The sequence below is a fragment of the Triticum aestivum genome, chromosome 5B (assembly GCF_018294505.1).
Source record: "Triticum aestivum cultivar Chinese Spring chromosome 5B, IWGSC CS RefSeq v2.1, whole genome shotgun sequence".
NCBI lineage: Eukaryota > Viridiplantae > Streptophyta > Magnoliopsida > Poales > Poaceae > Triticum > Triticum aestivum.
The window spans coordinates 216,536,537-216,560,591 of record NC_057807.1 but is presented as its reverse complement, the minus strand read 5'-3'; positions in this window follow the sequence as shown (position 1 = coordinate 216,560,591).

Sequence of the window (24,055 nt, the reverse complement as noted above, 5' to 3'; positions counted from 1 at the left end):
GCCGGCGAGGATGGCTGCGGGGGAGCTCGATGCGATGGGTGGCGATGAGGACGCGGGGGAGAAGGAAGGGCGAGGCCTTGAGCGGAGGCGGAGGCGCGAGGAAGCGGGGCTCTGCTCCTCTGTCTTTCTGAGCGGATGGGGGGGCACGAGCGAGGGAGAGGGAGAGATCGAGAGGAGGGAGAGATGGGGATCGAGGACGATCCGATCGGGACGAGTGGCTGGCGGCGGAGGGGGGAACGAGAGGAGGGATGGATCGAGAGAGAGGAGGTCGGGCTAGGGTTAGAGCTGGTTAGGTGGGCTGGGCCTTAGGGAGACTGGGTCGGCCTGGCCTTGGGTCAAATGGGCTGGAATCTCTCTCACTACTAAAAGAAAGGGAAAAAACAGAGATGAGAAAGAAAAGAAAAGGAGGTTAGAGGAAGAAGTTGGACACGGGGATTATTTTCCGAACTCGCAAAAATACACTTGTTCCAAGAAAATAGAAAGAGGCATGATTGAAAGATGTAAATTCAAACTCATTTGAATTAAATTCAAATGATTTGAATAGTAAGTGAGGTTTGGGAAGGTCCAAAAATGTTCGGATTTTTGGTGGAGCTCCGGAAAATGATGAAATAATTATTGGCAAGGTTGGAGACCAAACTTGAAGCAGAAAAGGAACGAAATTATTTTGCAAGTGTGTTTTGGTGATTTCTGAAATAAAGAAATATTTAATATAGCTCCCTAATATTGGAGGATATGTTATAAAGAGAAGTCACCCTTCCCTCGATTTAAATGGATCGAAGATCCATACAATTTATTTAGAAGAGTCATAAAAATTAAATGGCATGATGGCATGATGCAATGCAAGAGATGACATGAAGAAATGCAACAAACAAAAATAAAACACACGACGAAACTCGGAATAGCTGGGAGTCTTCTGGAGCGTCAGTCTCGGGGCGTTACAACACTCCACCACTACAAAAGGATCTCGTCCCGAGATCTAGAATGGCACCGGAGGGAAAATGGAAGAGAAAAAGAAAAGGTAAAACTAAGTTGCTTCTTTTGACAAACGAGTGAAACCACGGACCTTGAGAGGTTGAACAAATTGAAAGAAATGAAACAACGGAGAAGAACAAAGTTCGCAACACTCCGTTAAGAAAGAGGAAAAGAAGGAACTGATTCGAGTAGCACTCCGGTTGAGAAGGGATGCAAGGCTAGATAAGATGAAAAGAACTTGAAAAGAGGATGCACCACTCCGTAAAACAGGAATTGAATAAACTCGATGAAACAAGAATAAGAATTACATTATGTTTATCCTTCACCAATTAAATTGATGACAAACAATGGATTCGACACACTACTTATTCTCGTTGAAAGGATTAAGATAGATATAGCGTCAACTTGGAAAGGTCTTCCATGAACCACCGATGGGATTTGGAAAACAACGAATGAATTGATATGATAAGAAAGAAGAAAAATCTTGAACGAACCACCGGTAGGATTGGAACAACAAATGAATTGATATGATGAACAAGGAAGAGAGATCTTGAAAGAACCACGGTAAGAATTAAAAATGAACAAAGAAAAGATAAGGAAGACACCGGGAAGAATTAACAAATGAATGAAGATGCTTGAGAGAATTTAGACCCATGAGAACGAAGAGATCACGAGCTGATTAAAGATCACTTGCACGAAGCACCGGTAAAATTGAAGAACGTGAGCTGAAAGCTGAGAATGAATAATATTTGAAAAGATGGATTCCGGATAAGAAATTGAGAAGACTCTTGATTTTGCTCCCGATAGTTGAAAAGAATTCTCACAATCGAAAATAATTATTAGAGGATGGCAATAAGCTAGAATCACGAGTCTCTGAGAGAACGGATAAGATAAGGAGGAAAAACTCTTCTTCGGTCTTCAAAATCCAAGAAAGACGACGAGAAACACCACCATGAATTATTTAGACACTCCAGGAGAATCAAAAGCGAAGAGGTTGAGCCAACTATGGGAAGAATTTGAAAGATCTTGGAGAAAAGCATTTGACTGATGATAACTCATTCTTACGTCAAACTTGGAGAAGAATTTAGGATAGCTCTGGGAAAATAGAAGAGTCAGGTAAGATCCTGGGAAAAGACCTGTGGGGTAGGGCCCACTCAAAAGAACACCGTTGAAAAGATTTAAAAGAGATGTTGCACCGGTTGAATTAAATGACTTGAATGAGAAACCAATCTTGAAAGAGCTTGAACGAATGCAGAGTGGAAACACGAATCTTCGAGATATCTTGAGCACTCCGGAATAACAAATAGCGAGAAGTAGAATGATAATGAGGTGCACCGGTATGAGAAGACATTGAAATGAGGAAAAATGTATGATCAACAAAACTTGACTTGAATCCACCGGAGAAGAGAAAGGAATGAGGAATGACGAACTAGTAGAACATCTTCTTGAGAACCACCGGGTAAGAACATTGACGAAAATGAATGGAGAAACTTCACAAAGATAAAAGGATACTTGGTAAAGAAATCTTAGTCCTTGAGGAAAAAGGGTGGGTGGGCGGGAAAAAACAAAGGCAACTTGGAGACGGATGAAACAAACACCGTTGAGAAGAAATGATAATTGGTCTTGCTGATGTTGAAGTGATCGGATCCACTTGAAGAGAAACACGCGGTTGAAAAGGATTGACATGACAATCTCGATTGTCGAGAAGGATTGGTATTCACATCGGAGTATGAGAATACTGTTTCGGAAAGGTATGGAATCAACACTTGACATTGAAGCAACTCGAATACCACAACTCAAAACAAAACAAGGATTGGCTTGCAGAATAAGCCAGAACAAACATATGATAGAGATTCCGTCCGAAGTTTTCGTGGTGGGGCCTACACGGGCTCGATCGTACAGCACCATCATGTACAAGGCAGTGCACATGACATACGAAGCGTCCCCGAGTCGGCATAGCCAAGGACTCTTTAAGACACAACAAGACCACTGTAAAACCAACCGTGAATAGGCGGACCACTAGACATCGAACCCCAATTTCGTATCATACATCTGTCGGAAAGAAATCCTAGGAGCTACTTGAATTCCCACCTATGAAACTCCCGAAATTTTCCGGTTATGCAATCAGGTGTTGGGGATACAGGGGAAGCATAATATCTCATCCAAACTAGCAAATCCTACATCCAGCTGTATCCATCCTTCAACACATAACCAAGAAACCTTCGGAAATCGTCTACCTCAACCTTCGAAAAGCATCTGTTATACAAGTTATGGCAATACTCCCGAACTCCCGCCCCAGTACTGGGTGGCGTCGAGGTTATCTCACCAACGAACTGCATAAAAGAGATTTTCGATGTCGGCGAACATATCTCAAGTATTCCAGAATTGCAACGATAAAATTATGATGACAACACCTCAGAGCTCAACTCCCCGGGACACTTCCACTAAACCCCTGACAGGAGGCACCAAGACAATGTTCTCATCATAAAACCATCGGAACGATTCCAAGATACCCGCGTGATCCTAAAAAAAAATTAGTGAAATTTGAGAAGAGAAGAGTCAAAACTCTACGTCAGGATGCCTTACCAGAGCGATGAAGAGACTGGGGAGTAAAAAGAATTCCTAACTCTCCGATATATATAATCCTAAATGACTCAAAACATTTTTCTAGACACAACTCGGCCGCTAAAAAACGATCAAGCAGTGGGGCTCCTAAGGTCGGGGAAGGCTCTGATACCAACTTGTAACACCCTCGATGCGACTATGTCTCCCACGTGTCGAGGCACGACTTAGAGGCATAATCGCATTGAAGGCATATGTCGCAAGTGAGGTAATCTTCACACAACCCATGTAATATATAAAGGAAAGAGATACATAGTTGGCTTACAATCGCCACTTCACACAATTACATGAATAAAGCATTACATCAACCAGATACAATCAAGGTCCGACTACGGAACCAAAATAAAAGAAGAACCCCAAATGCGACAAAGGTCCCCGATCGACCCCAACTAGGCTCCACTACTGATCAACTAGCACGGAAACAACACAAAGGACAAGATCTTCAACGAGCTCCTCCTGAGCTTCGTTGCGTCATCTGCACGGACTCATCGGCACCTTCAAGCTGGTTTTGGAAGTATCTGTGAGCCACGGGGACTCAGCAATCTCGCACCCTCGCGATCAAGACTATTTAAGCTTATAGGAAGGATGGAGTAATGAGGTGGAGCTGCAGCAAGCGACTAGCGTATATGGTGGCTACATTCGCAAAAGAGAGCGAGAAGAGAAGCAAGGCACGGTCGTGAAGCTAGTAGCGATCAAGAAGTGATCCTGAAACTATTTACGTCAAACATAACTCCAACACTGTGTTCACTTCCCGGACTCCGCCGAGAAGAGACCATCACGGTTACGCACGCGGTTGATGTATTTTAAATAAGGTCAACTTCGGGTTTTCTACAACCGGACGTTAACAAATTCCCATCTGCCCATAACCGCGGGCACGGCTTTCTAAAGTTCAAATCCCTGCAGGGGTGTCCCAACTTAGCCCATCACAAGCTCTCACGGTCAACGAAGGAATAGACCTCCACCCGAGACGTTCCGATCAGACTCGGTATCCCGGTACAACAAGACATTTCGACAGGGTAAAACTAAACCAGCAACACCGCCCGAATGTGCCGACAAATCCCGATAGGAGCTGCACATATCTCTTTCTTAGGGCACACTCAGATGAGACATCCTACGAGTAAAACCAACCCTCAAGTTGCCCCGAGGTGGCCCCGCAGTCTACTCGGTCGGACCAACACTCAGAGGAGCACTGGCCCGGGGGGGTTAGAATAAAGATGACCCTTGAGTCTGCAGAACCCAAGGGAAGGTGGTAGGTTGTTAGTGCAAATGGTAAAACCAATGTTGGGCATTGCTGGAGGAGCTTTACTTAAGGCGAACTGTCAAGGGGTTCCCATTATAGCCCAACCGCGTAAGGAACGCAAAATCCGGGAACATAACACCGATATGACGGAAACTAGGGCGGCAAGAGTGGAACAAAACACCAGGCCTAAGGCCGAGCCTTCCACCCTTTACCAAGTATATAGATGCATTAATTAAATAAGATATATTGTGATATCCCAACAAGTAAACATGTTCCACCAAGGAACAACATCTCCATGTTCCAACAAGGAACAAACTTCAATCTTCACCTGCAACTAACAACGCTATAAGAGGGGCTGAGCAAAGCGGTAACATAGCCAATCAACGGTTTGCTAGGACATGGTGGGTTAGAGGTTTGACATGGCAATTTGGGAGGCTGACAAGCAAATGGTAGGCATCGTAGCATTGGCATAGCAAAAGAGCGAGCATCTAGCAAAGCAAAGATAGTAGTGATTTTGAGGGTATGATCATCTTGCCTGAGATCCCACAAGGAAGAAGAACGAGTCCAAGAAGAAGACAAACGGTCATAGACGAACGAATCCTCACAACTCCGGAACGAAACCGAAGCTAACGAGAGAAGTAACCCGGAAAGAAACAAATAACATAGTAAACAACCATCACATAAACATGGCATGATGCGCAAACAAGTATGATGCATGCCCGGTTTAAATAGCATGGCATGGCAATATGCACAAACAAAACTACAAGTTAAATGGAGCCCAAGATGCAACGAGTTGCATATTGACGAAACACCACATCAATTATTTAGTTCTCTCTCGGTTATGTACCCAACAATATTAAATGTTGTTAACCATGGCAAGAGGTGAAACATAAGTAAACTAACTATTTAGGCAAGTTTAAATGAGGCCGGAAACAACAAATAACAATTCCGGAAAAACCCCATATGTTACTTAGCAATTTAAAGCAAGCAACAATTTTAAACATTTTAATTGTTGTTATCATGATGCGGATGACATATGCAAGTTTATGTTTTTTATTGGAAATGTTGACATGAGCATGTTATGAAGCATTAGTCGCCATGGCGGAATGAAAAGGGTGCCACGGCGGCGAAACAGAAATGGTGCCACGGCAACATATCCGAAAATGATGCCACGGCAACATATCGGTTCCGGTAGCTCATGGAGGTACCGGTGCAAAGGAAGTGGGCGTGAGCGTGTCGTGCAAGGATGGTGGGGTGCCCCCGGATTCCGGGTTCCCACGGGACGGCAGCATGGAAAACGAGTGACAATTCGGACACGGTGCAAACATACGGTTCATCTCACTCAACACATGCATTAGGTCACGGGCGGTCGTTCTCGGCGGTTAGACCTTCGAAGCGTGCGTTTCGGAGCGGGTCGAGTTCGTCGAGGGAAGTAGTCGTTCATGGGTCGTAGGGGAAATAGTCGTTCATGTTCGTCTCGGAGAGGTACTTGATGAGTCCAACATCTTCGGGGCGACGGTAGTGGTTGACGGACGTCGTGGGAAGTAGTGGAAGTAGTTGTACACACGTTGTGGTCGAACTTGACGGAACCAATGTCCTCAAGGGTAGTCATGGTACTTGGGGTCTTCGGACTTGCCGGTCTTGGTTCTTGCGACGGTAGTGGTACACGGCAACCGATGTCTCCGGGGTCGACGGTACAGGTACTCGGCGACGGTAGTTGTACACGGGTCCTCGTCTTCATGGTACTTGGCGTCCTCTCGGCCTTGACAGTAAAGAAACGGAACGCGGTGGTCATGGTACTTGGCGAATCCACGTAGTCGAACATGGGTTGTAGTGGTACTTGACGCTCGTAGACATCCAGGGTCATCGTAGAGGTACTCTTCGTCCACGAAACTAGCAGTGGAGCACACATGCCTCGGGTCTTGGTGGTCAACGAAGAGAGGCGGGCGGCAAAGCAGCAGCAACGCGCGTGCAGGAAGGCGGATGCCATGTACAAGCGAGCGGCGGGGCTCCCGGTCGGAGTCGATAGGGACGCACGAGGCGGTGATGAAGATGAGGTCGCAGGGAGCACCACTCCCTGGCTCGATGCGGAGGAGGCGACGGCGCGGACCTGCGGGGCTCCGGTGGCTGGCTGGACCAGGAGTCGAGGCGGCGCAACTCCTGCTCGGAGTGGAGGACGACGGCTGCGGGCGCCATGGTGGGCTCGCGGTGGAGGCAGGGAAGGAGCCGCGCGAGGGAGGAGGTTGGGCGCGCTCGGGGACGAGCTCCGACGGAGCTGCTCGCTGTCGGCGGTCGGAAACAGAGACGAGGCAGAGGACGGGCACGGGCGCAGGAGGCTGAGAGGGGCGAGGCGGTGGTGCGGGCGGCCGGCGAGGATGGCTGCGGGGGAGCTCGATGCGATGGGTGGCGATGGGGACGCGGGGGAGAAGGAAGGGCAAGGCCTTGAGCGGAGGCGGAGGCGCGAGGAAGCGGGGCTCTGCTCCTCTGTCTTTCTGAGCGGATGGGGGGGCACGAGCGAGGGAGAGGGAGAGATCGAGAGGAGGGAGAGATGGGGATCGAGGACGATCCGATCGGGACGAGTGGCTGGCGGCGGAGGGGGGAACGAGAGGAGGGATGGATCGAGAGAGAGGAGGTCGGGCTAGGGTTAGAGCTGGTTAGGTGGGCTGGGCCTTAGGGAGACTGGGTCGGCCTGGCCTTGGGTCAAATGGGCTGGAATCTCTCTCACTACTAAAATAAAGGGAAAAAACAAAGATGAGAAAGAAAAGAAAAGGAGGTTAGAGGAAGAAGTTGGACACGGGGATTATTTTCCGAACTCGCAAAAATACACTTGTTCCAAGAAAATAGAAAGAGGCATGATTGAAAGATCTAAATTCGAACTCATTTGAATTAAATTCAAATGATTTGAATAGGAAGTGAGGTTTGGGAAGGTCCAAAAATGTTCGGATTTTTGGTGGAGCTCCGGAAAATGATGAAATAATTATTGGCAAGGTTGGAGACCAAACTTGAAGCAGAAAAGGAACGAAATTATTTTGCAAGTGTGTTTTGGTGATTTCTGAAATAAAGAAATATTTAATATAGCTCCCTAATATTGGAGGGTATGTTATAAAGAGAAGTCACCCTTCCCTCGATTTAAATGGATCGAAGATCCATACAATTTATTTAGAAGAGTCATAAAAATTAAATGGCATGATGGCATGATGCAATGCAAGAGATGACATGAAGAAATGCAACAAACAAAAATAAAACACACGAAGAAACTTGGAATAGCTGGGAGTCTTCTGGAGCGTCGGTCTCGGGGCGTTACATACAAGGCCAATGGGCCCAAGTGGAGGTGACGTAACACCTTTGGACTTGTAGTTTGACTCGGATTCTGGTGCAGCGTCAGATTGTTTCGTCCATAACTCAACGCTCCGGACGAATTTTAAGGTGAATCCAATTGTTTTGGAAAGAGCACGAAATCTACTTTCCAACAAAAAAAGAATCACCCAATTCAGAGTCCATATGAAAACGTTGTTGACGTTTTGAGTCAGGTATGTCTGTGCAGTCCGAATCTGAGTCCAGAACGTGAGAGACTTCGACTCTATCTTCTCTTGGGCCAAAAGTGACGTGAGAGAACTTTTTGATCAGCAAATAAACATCTCTTTCTTCCTTATCTTCATATGTGGATTGTACAAATGTCCCATACACCTGCAATTAGACAAAACACAAAAATGTGTGAAGTATTTTTGTTCTGGATAACATAAATAGATTATTGAATAGTTTGCACTAGAAATCACCTGACAAATATGCATGTTTGCAATATTTTTGGTCATATCCAATGTAGTCATGTCCTTATCATCCTCCCCTTCTTGAAAATAAAGTCGTCCTCGGTGTTGCTTAATCTGAAATGTGGCTAACAAAAGAGATAAGGTGTACGTGTGGTATATGTATATGTCATCCATTTTTATTTCCCTCGATTTTTGCATATATGACACATGAATAGATGAGTAACTTGCATAGTTCATAAAATCTAAAGCCAAAAAATTAGCATAAGAAGTATAAGGCATGAAAATATTGCAACTCAGTTTGCACATATAAGTGAAACTCTTATTCATTTCAAAAGATTGACAATGTTCATCATTAAACAATCCTAACATTGGTGAGTAAACCTTACTTGCATCAAATTTACATGCTACAACATGCTTAAATAAGCAAACATGCAATAAGTCATTCAACACAGAATCATCACCAAGATTAGAGGTCATATCAAAATGATTAAACATTGATTCTTTTGCATCAACAATTAATTCAATTGGTGCACTCAAAATTGTTGGTATTTCAGTTGTTTGATCACATGACGCATTCATGACAGTATAAAGATTCCCTAAAATAGGTGTTGTGCTCAAATCACTAGGTAAATGAACACATGATGCATTCAAGTTAACTAGGGATGCATCATTCTCATGTGAAGTTATATCATCAATACCTTTACTGTTACCTTGTCGCAAAGACGTAGCTGATGTAGGTACAGACGTAGACAATGCACCATACTCTTGAGATGATGTCGCGCTCACAATCCGAGGTGGGGCTGCGCTAGTAGGTGCAACAGTGGAGGAACCAACCGGCGGTGGTGAGCATGAATTGGAATAGTAGTTGTTGTAGTCACCCAATGCATCCTCCTGTAACTGTCTCTCAAAGGTACAAGCACGAACATACATACCAGTAATGCAACGAGGAATATACTGAAATCTTGCCTGAATATCATGGTTCAAACCACCAAAAAATCTATTCATTGTATCATCCTTAGATTCTTCTATGTCACAATGATGCATATAAGATTTGAACTCTTGGTAGTGAGCATGAACAGTGTTGTTGCCTTGTTTAAATTGTTCAAATTTGCGAAGCAATTCACGACGATAGTAAGGGGGGAAAAATTGTTGTCTCATTATATCTTTCAAATGTTTCCAAGTCGTGGGTTGGTTATCAATGTTTTTCTTACAATGCACGCTCCACCAAACAGAAGCAAAACCAGTAAATGCTCTAGTGGCAGCCCGTACTCTCTCAAGTTCAGAAAAGTTATGGTGACGAAAAACTTGTTCTACTTCAAGCTCCCAAGCTAGATAAATAGCAGGATTAAATCTACCCTCAAATGACGGTAAAGAGATAACCTGACCATGTGCTTGTGTGTGTTGTCCAACTCTCGTGATGGTGAAGATGTGTCCGTTGTCCAAGAACTTCTATCTCCGGAACCTGTCATGATTAGTAGAAACAAGAAACAAAATTCGAGAATAATGTTCCTATGAACTACTAGGATGTGGTTGTGTGCTCACAGTAAAGCAAATATCAATATCTTACAAGTTCTTACCATGCGGCAGGTGGTGACAGGCAACCAGCGGTGTCAAGTAACTCTGAAGATTGTGTAAAGCGATTGCCGGGGGAACGTACGTATACATGGTGTAGAAATATGTGGAGCTGGGTTGGCTATATATGGTAGCAAAAGATTAGCAATAATCAATTCAAAGATGCAATGTTGAATAAACATTCAACGACGGTACTGTGCTGGTCCTAGGCTAGACCGGACTAGAGACACAAGCCTAGAACACTAATGAGGTCACGGCGTAGCACAACTAGCATCAATGAAGGATACTAAGTAGCTCTTGACAACAAGATATAAGTGAAGATCACAACGGTAGTGAAGATAATGATGAAAAACAACTGCCAAGCAGGATATACAACAACTCTCTCCAACTTTCCTCTTGAAAAGTTTGAGCCAATTTTCTGATAAATTCTTTCAAAGAGTGCTACTAACTCAAGCTTTCCAATGCAAAAAGAATCACTCAATTCCGAGTAGATATGAGGAGTCAAAGAATTCTAAAAACTGGCCTGAAAAATTGGAACAAGCTGTGTTGACGAACTTCGGAGGGAAAAAAGACCTATTTCGAAGCCGATTTTGAGGTGTCAAATATTGAATTAACTTCTGCAACTATTTAGATGTGGCTCGTCTCTAGCTTCAATTTGAGTACTCACGGAGCCAAAACGGACTTCGTATGAGGAAGATACACCTGTTTTACTGAACAGCGTGCAAAATACATTCCAATCCAAATTCAGGTACGAGATTGATTCTAGATAGATCCGATTTTTTTCTCTTTTTTTTCTCACGCTTTTTTTTCTTTTTCTTCTCTCTCTTTTTCTTTTTTTTCTTTCCTTTTTTCTCTCTCTTTTTTTTTCTCTATCTTCTTTTTCTCCCTCTTTCCAAGACAAACTAGGTAAGATGCAGATTGGATCAGGCGAAGATGTGAGTGACCTCAACTATGATTATGACAATGAACAGTGTGTAGCACGTGGTGTAAATTGGTGGATGGGATGGTGGACAGCGGATGGGATAAGGATGCAGCGGCGGCGTGACTAATATGAACAGAACTCGAAACTCTAAAGGAACTAGACACTAAGACCAGCAACTCGACACGGCGATGCAACCGATAATTCAATAATGCAAACAATGAAAAGAAAATTGCAAAGGCTCAGTCTGGCTAGGACAAAGGATGAATAGATCTAACTTTTGTTTTGTGGCGTTTTCTTGGACAATAGGTAAGAAAATAAATCTAATCTAGAAAAAACTGGAAATTCTCACCGAGCAACCTGAAAACTGATACCACTTGATAGAGGCAAAGATGTCCCGTCTTTCGATGAGATGATGGATTTTGCTTTGGTGGAAGTCGACTTTGACGATCCGACTACGAACGTGCGAGGACGTCGCGCCTTAGCAATCGCTAAACTAACTCCGAGAGGTTATTGACCACGCCGGAGCACGATCAACCTGACCACGAGGGTCTGTTTCCTGCGAGCAAACGAAGAACAAGCAAGAAACTGAGATTGCAATCTGGATATTGCGAATATAAGATGAAAGCTTTATTGATTAAGGTGGGGTTCTGTGATGCCTTTGTCTGGTCGTTGAACACAAACGAAGTACGCGAAGTTGCAGCTATGGCGAACTTTAATCTAAACAAAACCCAAGGGAAAAGCTACTAGATGGATCTACTTATATAGGAGCAAGGGGTGGCGGTCAAGGAGGTGGGAGGACGTCCCAAGTCAGCCTAAAACAAACCCTAGGTCGTACAAGGCCAATGGGCCGAAGTGGAGGTGACGTAACACCTTTGGACTTGTAGTTTGACTCGGATTCTGGTGCAGCGTCAGATTGTTTCGTCCATAACTCAACGCTCCGGACGAATTTTAAGGTGAATACAATTGTTTTGGAAAGGGCACGAAATCTACTTTCCAACAAAAAAAGAATCACCCAATTTGGAGTCTGTATGAAAACGTTGTTGACGTTTTGAGTCAGGTATGTCTGTGCAGTCCGAATCTGAGTCCAGAACGTGAGAGACTTGGACTCTATCTTCTCTTGGGCCAAAAGTGACGTGAGAGAACTTTTTGAACAGCAAATAAACATCTCTTTCTTCCTTATCTTCATATGTGGATTGTACAAATGTCCCATACACCTGCAATTAGACAAAACACAAAAATGTGTGAAGTATTTTTGTTCTGTATAACATAAATAGATTATTGAATAGTTTGCACTAGAAATCACCTGACAAATATGCATGTATTCAATATTTTTTGTCATATCCAATGTATTCATGTCCTCATCATCTCCCCGCGTCTCTTCAAGGCCCGGGGAGGGCCTATGGGATGACACCTCAGCGTCACCCGCCCTAGGCGGCGGGGAAGATAGTGGAGGCAACCCGCTCTCCGTCATCTTCGGTTGAAGATCCCCCGAGGATGAGGATAGCTGGGGGAGATCGTGGGCGAGACTAAAAATAAGAACTTAGAGTTATCATTACAGTTCATAGAGATTGTGTGTATGTGAAAAATCCAGGACTACTTACGAGTCGTCTTGGGGCTTGGTCCGGCGACAGTGCTTCGGGATGGCTTCGGCGTCTAACTCCGAGTCGTCGGAGAGGGTAATCTTGTCCCTCTTTGATGCTTCGGCCTCCAGGTCTTCGGAGGCCGCCCTCTTCTTGCCCTTGCGGGGAAGATCTTCTTCTTCCTCCTCCTCCTCCTCCTCGTCGCCGTCACCCTTGTGAGAGGACTGGGCATCACCTTCTCGGACACTGCGTCCGAAGTGCCCTCCTCTCTCTTCTTCTTCTTGCCCTTCTTTACCGGTGCCTGGTATGGCACCGGGACCAACATCCACATTAGTAGAGGATCCGCTTTTCGGGGAGCGGAGCCGGACACCGGATCTGCTCCGCCTTCTTAATCCAGACCTATTTGGGGATAGACTACTCAATACTTCTCCTTTGGATGGACGAACCAATTGATGTTCGAAGGTTTTAGAATTTACCTCAGAGGCCGGATGGTTGCAGTCGAGGCCAGTGTCGTCTGATGACTTTGGCCACGACTTCTACTTCTTAAAAAGTAGCTTCCAAATCCCCTTATGAGTTGTGTTGTAGAACCGTTATAGGGTCCACGGCCCTTCCGGATTGAACTCCCACATTTTGAGGGGCCGCCGCTGGCAGGGAAGTGCTCGACAGATTAGCACCACTTGGATCACATCAGCAAGGGTAATGTCCTTCGCTACCATGGCTTGGGACGTGCTTCTGCAGCAGCAGAACCTCATTGACCGACCCGTAGTCCAGACCCTTGTCGGTCCAGGATGTGAGCCTCAGCGGGGGTCCGGATCTGAAGGCTGGAGCGGCTGCCCACTTAGGGCCGCGGGGTTCTATGATATAGAACCATTCCTATTGCCATATCTTGACGGTGTCCATGAAGACTCCCTATGTCCAGTTGACTTTGGGGAGCTTGCTCACCATGGCGCCACCGCAGTCCGCGTGTTGCCCATCAACCACCTTCAGCTTCACGTTGAAAATCTTGAGCCATAAGCCAAAGTGTGGAGGGTCGCGGAGGAAGGCCTCACACACAACGATGAACATCGAGATATGGAGGAACAAATTTGGGGCCAGATCGTGAAAATCCAGCCCGTAGTAGAACATGGTACCCCTCACAAAGGGGTGGAGGGAAAATCCGAGTCCGCGGAGGAAGTGGGTGATGAACACCACCCTCTCATCGGGCCCCGGAGTGGGGATGACCTGCGCCGGATTGGGAAGCCTGTGTTTGATTTCCGCGGTTAAATACCATGCCTCCCACAGCTCCTTGATGTTCTCCTTCGTCACGGAAGAAGCCATCCACTTGCCTTGAGAGCCGGCTATGGTCAAAAGAGTTGTGGAGGGGAGAAAAGCTTGGAACTTGAGCGATGGAGCCCGAGGATGGGCTAAGGAAGAAGAAGGCATGGGGTGAAAAGGTGGATTCTTATCTCCTTATAAAGGCAGTGAATATAGAGCGTCCCCCCACGAGCCTTAAAACTCGCCTATTCCCAAGGGGTCGTGCGAACGGCATGGTTGGATTACCCAAAACCCATATTGATGAGAATCCCGTGATAAGAGGACACGATCTCTGTTTTGACAAGACGTGTCACCGGAGGCTGCGTCTCGAAATGTGAAATGGGGGATTGAAAAGCGACTCGAAATAATAAAGAGGCCAGACATAAAGTCTCGCCAACATAACTATCAGTGAAGATATATCGTGTTTTTTGTTTAAGTATTTTGCCCTTGTGGTTCAGTGGTGTAACTATTGTATGGAGCCGGATATAGTTCGGGTGGTCGACTACTTTGAAGTGTTCGGAGGAGGAACCCACCGTGCAATGTCGAAGACAATCTGCGCGCCAGACATATCGTCATTGAAGCCTGGTTCAGGGGCTACTAAGGGAGTCCTGGATTAAGGGGTCCTCGGGCGTCCGGGCTATGTTACTTGGGCCGGACTCGTTGGCTGTGAAGATACAAGATGGAAAGTGTTCCCCCGTGTCCGGATGGGACTCCCCTTCGCGTGGAAGGCAAGCTTGGCTTTTGGATATGAAGATTCCTTTCTCTATAAACCGACTCGGTACAACCCTACCCCCCTCCGGTGTCTATATAAACCGGAGGGTTTAGTCCGTTGGGGCAATCATAATAATACAGGCTAGACATCTAGTGTTTAGCCATTACGATCTCGAGGTATATCAACTCTTGTAACCCCTATACTCATCAAAGTCAATCAAGCAGGAAGTAGGGTATTACCTCCATTAAGAGGGCCCGAACCTGGGTAAACATCGTGTCCCTGTCTCCTGTTACCTTCGATCCTAAGGCGCACAGTTCGGGACCCCCTACCCAAAATCTGCCGGTTTTGACACCGACAACCACCCCATTGACTTCAACGAGCTGCGGCTTCCCGACCTGGTCTCCTTCTTCACCTATATCTCCGAGGAGCTGAGCGTCTCCGCGCGATGGTGGGCGCAGAGCTGGACAAGGAGGGGTTGCAGGCTGCCGTCGCCGTTGCCGAGCGAATACTGTCATGGCTCCGTCATCAGAATCCATTCATGCCATTGGACGACGTCTTTGACGAGCTGGCTCCCGTCGACCAGGAGCGGCTCTGTGAGCGGCAGCACGCTGCATCACCAATGTCGTGCGCCTCAAGAAGCAGAGGGACTTTGGTGGCGTTTAGGCATCCTCTACATGGGCATGTCCATGTATCGGGGTAACATGACCGTTGGATCAAACTCAGACGATGCAGATCAGTCACTTTAGCACAAAGCGTGTGGGTGTGTTTGGTTGCATTCTCATCTCAATATAGTTGTTCCCTCTTTGTGCATGCTCATCTCAGCACCCCTCTTCGTGCATGCTCCTAGTGTATTTGTGTTAACCTACTAGTGTGGACTCATGCACCCTCCATGCACTCTGCCAAACACCCAAAATTGGGTTGAGAAGGGAACTTTTGCTCCCATCCCATGCACCCTTCATACACCCTGCCTAACACTGATTCATGCTTCATATGGTTCATGTTTCATGGATTACTATAGCACCGTACTCTCCGTGCGATGTAGACCTAGTTCCATTAACATTTATCTCACCGTTCATTCTCGACCGGACAGTCAAAAAAGGGGTATGTTACATTATTGTTCATATAGTTAACATGCGCACAACATCATTTGTTATCGTCATATCTTACTACACTAGCAACAAGATTATGTAGTACTGACATATGAACCACTGCACATGCCTAGTAGTAGGAGTACTGTGTAAGTTCAAGTGGCTGTCGTGTTTCGCTCTCCTCCGTCGTAAGAGTGGAAACACATGTTGTAATCATTTTTTTCTTCAGAAATAGTGGACACGCTCTACCGTGCGGATCCTCCTCGATGGTCGTCGGGAACCTTGCTACTCACTTTCACCGATGTGTGGGACAGTCAGCATTGGGGTCCACTTGCCATGCACTAAATTACTCCGTACTAGAGTGCACAACTGCAGGGTAGACTACTCGATGGAAGCGTCGCAGTAATGCCCAATGAGTCGTCAAATCACAAAACCCCCACCTTTCTAGCAGTAAGTTGGACGGACAAAGCAACCATCATTTGACTCTTCTCCCTCAGCTTCCTCTCTTGAAGAAAACCCCAACTCGCTTCTCCCTCATCTTGTTCCTCATTTCTTCAAGAAAACCCTGACATGCTTCTGCCATTGTTCTTCTCTCCCAGAGAAGGAAAAGTGAGCGCATCAATGGTGTTGATTCTGGCCAAGGCCTGGTCTTGCAACCTCGAGACTGATCCTATAACCCCCTCTCTGTTCTTCTTTGGAGTTTGTGATTATGGTTTCTTTTATTTTATTTCTATTTGACAGTTTCTTGATGGACCCTGGAGCACCGGCTGAAGTGATATCTATGGCTCCGGCCGAAACCGTCGAGGCTCAGGGTACGAAGAAGCGCAAGCACCCCACTGAGACTACCGTAGACAAGCTCAAGGCCATCGCCATGTCCAAGCCCCCCCTCTCCGGGATCCCTCATTAAGGAAGTCCGGGTAATATCTCTTCTTGGCGATCTTTTTGGCGATCTTGATCATGTTTTTTCATCTAACACGCAGTACTAGTACTAGTAGTACAACTTTCTGGGTGATCTTGCATGTTATTTTTCTGTGCCAAATGATGGTTCTAAATTGCTCTTTTGACCAAAACATGCGAGAGGTTGACATACATATGATTATTGCACATAACATTGATTTGTTATAGATTAATTTCAACTACTTTATGAACATCAATGCTAGCTATAGGAAATGCAAGATTTTAGCTCTCGTGCCTTTGAAGAGAGTATAATAGCCTCAGTACTTGTGTTATGGATATTGCAAGTAATCCCTCTGCTCTCATGCCTTTGAAGACATGTTCTAGTGTCTTTGTGCACTCATTTCTGTGCGTATATGTAGTCTTATATGGAGTAAAATATCAAAAATCATCTTATATTTCTGAACGGAGGTAGTAATAAAATATTTGCTTTTCGTTTGAATTAGAACCAGGTCCAAGGTGGAGATGAAGTTCTCAAAGTCATGTCGTGTGAACTGGCAGACCTGAGGATGAGTTCTACTACTAAACTATTGATGGTTGCTGCAACTACATCGGTTTTTCCCCCAAGATGAAGGGATGATGTAGCACAATGTCACACCCTAGCTAGTCATGCATTAGAGTGTTGCATCATGTTTACTCTTTCATCAGAAACTTGAAATGGGGATGACAGAACCCCCAGTCCCCTCTGAAACCAACTAGGGTTACTAAAATAATTTTTCAATGAACCTGAAATGCCCTTCTAAAATGCCCATCATTTTTGCCTTGGTTCAGAACCTCTGCCAAAAGTGGTGCACATTTTCCTAGGCCATCCTAGGGTTTTTGAATTAAGTCATAAGTATTTGAATTTGGGCATTTAAAATTATATAAAATATTTAAATGCTCAAATATCTCCAAACTAAAATGTTTCATGTTGGAAATAATCCAACTATGGACCAGGAGTAGTTTGGTGATTTTTGGAGTTGCCTAGGTATTTTATTTAATTCAACAAAGTTGCAGATATATTAAATAAAAACAGAAAACAGAAAATAAATAAAAGGAGTAGACTTACCTGGACCTACCTGCCCAGCCCAGCCGGCCCAGCACTATGCTGGCCCGTGCCAGCCAGCTGCTTCCCCTTGCCAGAGCAGGCAGGGAGGTGAGCATGGCGCGCCCGAGCTCGCCACGCACCACCCAGCCTCTCTGCATCGCCCTGGTCGCCGTTGCGCCGCGTGGATCGTCTTCTGGTCGTCGCCCCGACCTCGCCGACACCCCATTCACTCTCCCCCGGCTCTCCCTCGCTCTCTCCCCCACCCAAACGAACACCACCGTCGCCGCCGTTCGCCATAGCCACCGTCTCCGACCACCCCTCGCTCCCCCGACTAGCTCAGAAGCTCCGCCACAACTCCCTCTTCCTCCCCACCGCTCCACAGCTCCCCGGAAGCCCTGCATCGCCGCCACGTCGCCGTTCCCCTCTTCGGGCTCCGACCACCGCCGCCGTCGAATTCGCCGTCTCCAGCGCGTCCCCGAGCCCGCTTTGACGCCCACTGCAACCGCGGTGAGCTACGCCACCGTTTCCCCCTCTCCTTCCCCTCGTTCCCTCACCGTAGCTTCCTCCCCACCACGGCCGAACCTCCGCCGTCGCCGAGCTCGCCGTCGACGCAGCTCCGGTGACCATTTGGTCACCCCGGCGAGTCCAACGGGTTCACAGAACCCCGTAGAGCATCCCTAGCGCCTCGCCTTGCTCGACTTCGAGCTCCAGCACCGTTCCCGTGCACGACCGAACCCCGGCGGCCGCAGCCGAGCTCGCCGCCGTCGACTCCGGCAACCCCGACCCCAACGGGCTCCGCCAAGAGCTGCGGGTTGTCCTCAGCTCCACTCCGGTGGCCTCCGCGATCCATTTGGTGGCCGAAACGACCAAAATCACTTCCGCCGCCGCGTCGGGCTCGCCGGCGACTAAACGCCGGCAGCCGACACTGACTTTGACCACGGGTGGGCCCTGGTTGACTCCCCTGAGTCAATGACAGGTGGGGCCCAGCCCTGTTAATTAAACATGATTAGTTTTAATTAAGTTTTAATTAAAATAATCACCCTGACATGCGGGACCCACTGTCAGGTTTGACCTGGACCAGTTCCGTTGACCTGCTGACGTCACACTGACGTCAGGCTGACGCAGTAATTGAATTTCTGGATTTAAATTAAATCAGGAAATTCCAGAATATTATTTAAACTTCAAAAATTCATAACTTTTATTCTGTAACTCCAAATTGGACAAATTATATATGAAAAATGATCAGAAAAATCCAATCTATCCATCTGTACCATTTTCATGCATGATCAAACAAGTTAAGTTGATGTTTTAATCAGAACAAGAAAAGGCACTTTAAAAGGCCATATTTGAATTTGAAATCTGAATATTTGATTCAAATTTGTTCAAACCCTTCTGGTTTTAGTTGCATTAGCCCAACACACTCATATTGCCATGTTTCATGCATGCATCATATTGTTGCATATTGTTTGGTGATGTTTGTGTATCGATGTCCTTTGCGACAGGATCTGTCCCCGAGGAGTACCGTGATTACCCTAACGAAGAACCGTATCCGTGCAACGAACCATCAGGCAAGCAACCAACCATTTGATCATATCAATACAATCCCATGTTCTCGCTCCTGCTCTCTTTTACTGCATTAAGACAACGCGATTCAAACTGCTGTGTGCTACGGTAGTTGAACCCATTTCCTCTACATGACCTGTCATTGCCACAGTAACTAGATGAAACCCACTAGCATGTGTAGGAGTTGATTGAGCCATATGTATGTGTTGTTCCTACCTTGCTATGCCTGCTATGCTTAGAGTCGTGTCAGGTCTGGTTCATCTGGGTGATGGGCTAGAGTGAAATGATTATGTCGGTAATGAGAGTGGTGTGGTGAACACAATTTGGTAAAGGTATCGATGAGAGGCCATGTAGGAGTACATGGTGGGTTGTTTCATTGAAGCCGACCTTAAGCACTGAGATCTGTATGTGTGATTTAAGAATCAGCTACTACCATACATTGGGCCCTGAAATATGACCCCGCTCGACTTCTTATTCACCCTAGCTCTCTGTCCAGGAGTTGCAAGTAGTTTCTGGTGTTTGTAGCCTACTGGAGGCCGTGGACAGCGCTGACCGTAGGGGTGGGCTGTGATGCGGTAGGTACGTGGCACGGTGTACCGAATACCCGTTAGGTATCTCGGGAACCCTGTTCACATCGTTCGGGGCCGTATGGGAAACCTCGGCCGGACTCCCTGCGGATGGAACCTGAATAGGCGATAAACCTGGACTAGAGGCTTAAGTGTTTAGGTAGGTCGTGGTCTACACCCACGTCGGCATTCGCTTGAAGTCTGCCGAGCACATGTCGTGTGCAGACGCTAAGTGGTGGAAACATGTATGAAGAAGTACACCCCTGCAGGGTTAACATGATCTATTCGAATAGCCGCGTCCGCGGTAAAGGACTACTTGGTTGCCTATACAGTTCATAGACAAGTAAATGGAAACTACTAAAAGCCTCAAGATAAGTGTGAGTGCCGAGGATGGCTCTTCCGTAGGAAGACGGAGGTGGATCCTCGGTAGTGTATTGAAGTGGTGAGTAGTGGACTCGTGTGCGCAAAACTATTTCAAGTTGGAGTATCGTAGGATAGCCTAGCCAAGAGTCAAAGCTGGCTTGCTGCAATAACTCCACCAACCCTTCTTGATACTATGCATGTATGTAGGATCTGATGTAAGTCTTGCTGAGTACCTTTGTACTCATGTTGCTATAATCTACATTTTTTACAGAAGACGCTGCAACCCCTTCTGATGGGTTCTATGTAGACGTTGACATCAACGAGTAGGCTAAAGACCCAGGTGGTGACCCTGAGCTTGTGATGGACCACGTAGTATAGCTAGGCTTTCCAAGCCTCTTTTATTTTACTAGTTGTCTGTACCCAGACAAAGTACTTCCGTTGTTGGCTTGTATGACTGTATGATTTGTATGTTGGGTCGTGAGACCCGTACCTGTGTGTATGATATGTATGGCTCCCTGAGCCTTAAATAAAGTACTTGTGTCATAGAGTCATGTTGTGATGCTTCGTTGTATTTGCACATATCGAGCATATTGTGTGTATGATTGAAATGCTTGGTATGTGTGGGATCTGACTATCTAGTTGTTTATCTTTAGTAGCCTCTCTTACCGGGAAATGTCTCCTAGTGTTACCGCTGAGCCATGGTAGCTTGCTACTGCTCTGGAACACTTAGGCTGGCCGGCATGTGTCCTTCTTCGTTCCTGTGTCTGTCCCTTCGGGGAAATGTCACGCTTTGAGTACCGGAGTCCTGTTAGCCTGCTACAGCCCGGTTTACCGGAGTCCTGCTAGCCCAGTGCTACAGCCCGGACCCATTTGCTGATGACCGACACGTTCGAAGCTGGGTCATGGATGCCTGTCCCTGTAAGTCTGTGCCACTTTGGGTTTACGACTAGTCATGTCAGCCCGGGCTCTTTATCATATGGATGCTAGCGACACTATCATATACGTGAGCCAAAAGGCGCAAACGGTCCCGGGAAAAGGTAAGACGACACCCGTGGGGATACCGTGCGTGAGGCCGCAAAGTGATATGAGGTGTTACCAGCTAGATCGATGTGACATCGAGTCGGGGTCCTGACAGCGTTGGCATCAGAGCCGGACTGCCTGTAGGTTCTCCAAGCCAAACTGGTCGATGTTGAGTCTAGAAATTCTTTAGTTATATGTAGGGGAATTGTTTGTGGGATGGAACGTAAGGCTCTTTTTACTTCTTATATCTTATGACATTCTGATCTGAGTCAGTCCATTCTTCCACCGGGGTTAAGGAATTAGGATCTATTCTCTCTATCAGGATCACGTGTTTCTAATCAGTAGTACCTTATAAGTTTGATGGATACAAGCCTAGTTCAGTTCTACTACCACATTATGTTGCTAGAATGGTTTCAGAACTTTGATATGATGATGCTGGGTGTGTACGAAATCCTTTGTCAAATGTCTCAAAATCCTTTTTGAGCATTTACAGCTGTTATGCTGCCGAAATTTTGCTAGAAATTCTAATGCCTTTGCATTATGATTGTGCTTTTAGATGGCCACTCGCGACCTTAATCAAGTGGTTCGCCTGACTCGATGCCTAGATGTACCCGGCCATACTGCGAAGTTGGTCAGGGTAATGACTGAGGCTGGATATCGCTGGTATCCCGAGTACACGGTCGAAGAGCAATTCCGAGATTTTAATCAAAGCCAGTATCTCTGCACTGTCAGGATATTTCCATCTTATCCTGGATCCACCGAGCCTCTTCACTGCTCCTATGGACTCGGGGTTACTATTGAGATGGCTGTGCAGGACGCCGCCTACTCCATGATGACCATTATGCGAGTCAGATCTGGGTTATTTCGGGATTCTGATTTCCGGTATATGCCAGGATCACTTCCGGGAGCACAAGGATATCTCCAGGCTATCTATGCTGACTCCACTCAGGAGGATTCACGGACTCGCACCACTGCTGAGATGCTCGAGGATAAGGACCGTGAAAATCGGGCCTTAAGGTTAGAGCTCTTCAATACCCGTGCTGATCACTGGGCCACTTTGACTCGGTTCGCACCGGCAGTGCAAGCTGGATTCTCAGATATGCGCGATCTCTATCCTGTGAGATCTGCTCTGCCAGACGTGATGGTTTGGCGTGATGTAGGAGGCATCACCCCACCTCGCGGTCCCCGCAGGCCACCGTTTGTTGGTCCAAGACCTCATCCTAGCCCCTATGGTCCACAAGCTCCGCGAGATCGTCTGTTTCCGGATGATCATGTTGAGCTTCCAGGCTATGGAGGTGACTTCTATGAGGACTACTACGGATCGGTCTGAGTAGTAGGTAGTATCACTAGTTCGCACTAGCTGTGTCGTCTATCGTCCCGCGTAACTCGTGGGATATGACCTAGTTTGTACTCTTTCCGGAGATGTAGAAAAATAATGTATAGGAGCTTGGAATGCCTCCGATGAGATGTAATCCCTTTTCACCGTAATAGTACTTTGTTTGGTCTTGTACTAAACCCTGTATAGTGTGTATGACGATGGAATAAAGAAGCAGTTTCTGTATCTACCATGTCATACGGATGATCATCTTGCATTCCGGGTTACTCCTTACATTATGTATCCTATGTCGGAATTTTATCATTCTGACTAAATCATTGTCTTGTTACCTAGGATGGTCAACACGCGCGCTAACCCTGCCTCTCAAGAGCAGGCCGAAGGCAGTGAAGCCAGAAATGAACATCTGCCTCAACCTCCTTCACTAGCCGAGGTTATGATGGAAGCTGAGAGAAACAAGCGGGAGACAAACCGTTTGTTGGAGCGTATTGAGCAGAATACAGCACACCATCAGAGGGCTAACGTGGTGTCACTCAGCGATTTTATCAAATTGCATCCACCCACGTTCCACCACTCCGTCGAGCCTCTCGACGCTGATGACTGGCTTCGCAGTATCTCTCACAAGCTGCGTTCCGCGCTGGTAGCGGAGGCTGACAAGGTCACCTTTGCTGCATATCATCTTGAAGGCCCCGCCAGTCTATGGTGGGAGAATTATGGAGCTATGCGCCCAGCGGGCCATGTCACTACTTGGGCTGAGTTCAGCGAGGCTTTCCGTGAACATCACATTCCGGAGGGTCTCATGGACCGTAAGCGTGAAGAATTTTGCAGTTTCACCCAAGGCCGACTTTCTGTGGATGTCTATAGCAGGGAGTTTGGTAATCTCGCCCGATATGCAACTGAGGAAGTGTCTACTGACGCCAAGAAGCAAGCAAGGTTCCGTAAGGGCCTTAGTCCTGAGCTTCGCCGCGACCTCCGTCTGCATGAGTGCACATCCTTTTCGAAACTTGTCAACAAAGCCATCAGTGCTGAAACTGGTCAGACTGACTATGACGCAACACGCAAGCATGGTCGTGACATGGGTTCCTCATCCGGTGCTGGTCCTCAAAAGCGCCGCGTGTGGGTACCCAACACCGCCCTGCCACCCAGGTTCACACCGAGGCCATCTTTCCAGGCGCCTCGCCCCGTTCAACAGTCTGCACCGGCCAAGCCCTATGGGGGTCCAACCAACAATGCTCCTCCACGTACCAGTTCCGTGACTTGTTTTAAATGTGGGGAATCTGGTCACTATATGCGTGAGTGTCCCCAGACCAACCCCAATCAATCTGCTAAAGCTGTTGGCCGTGGCAAGCCGACAGGGAAAGTGTTTCATGCTAAACCGGTCACCGCTTCACGTGGGCATGTCAACTGTATCTCTGCCGAAGAAGCTCAAGAGGACCCCAACGTCGTTCTCGGTACGCTTCT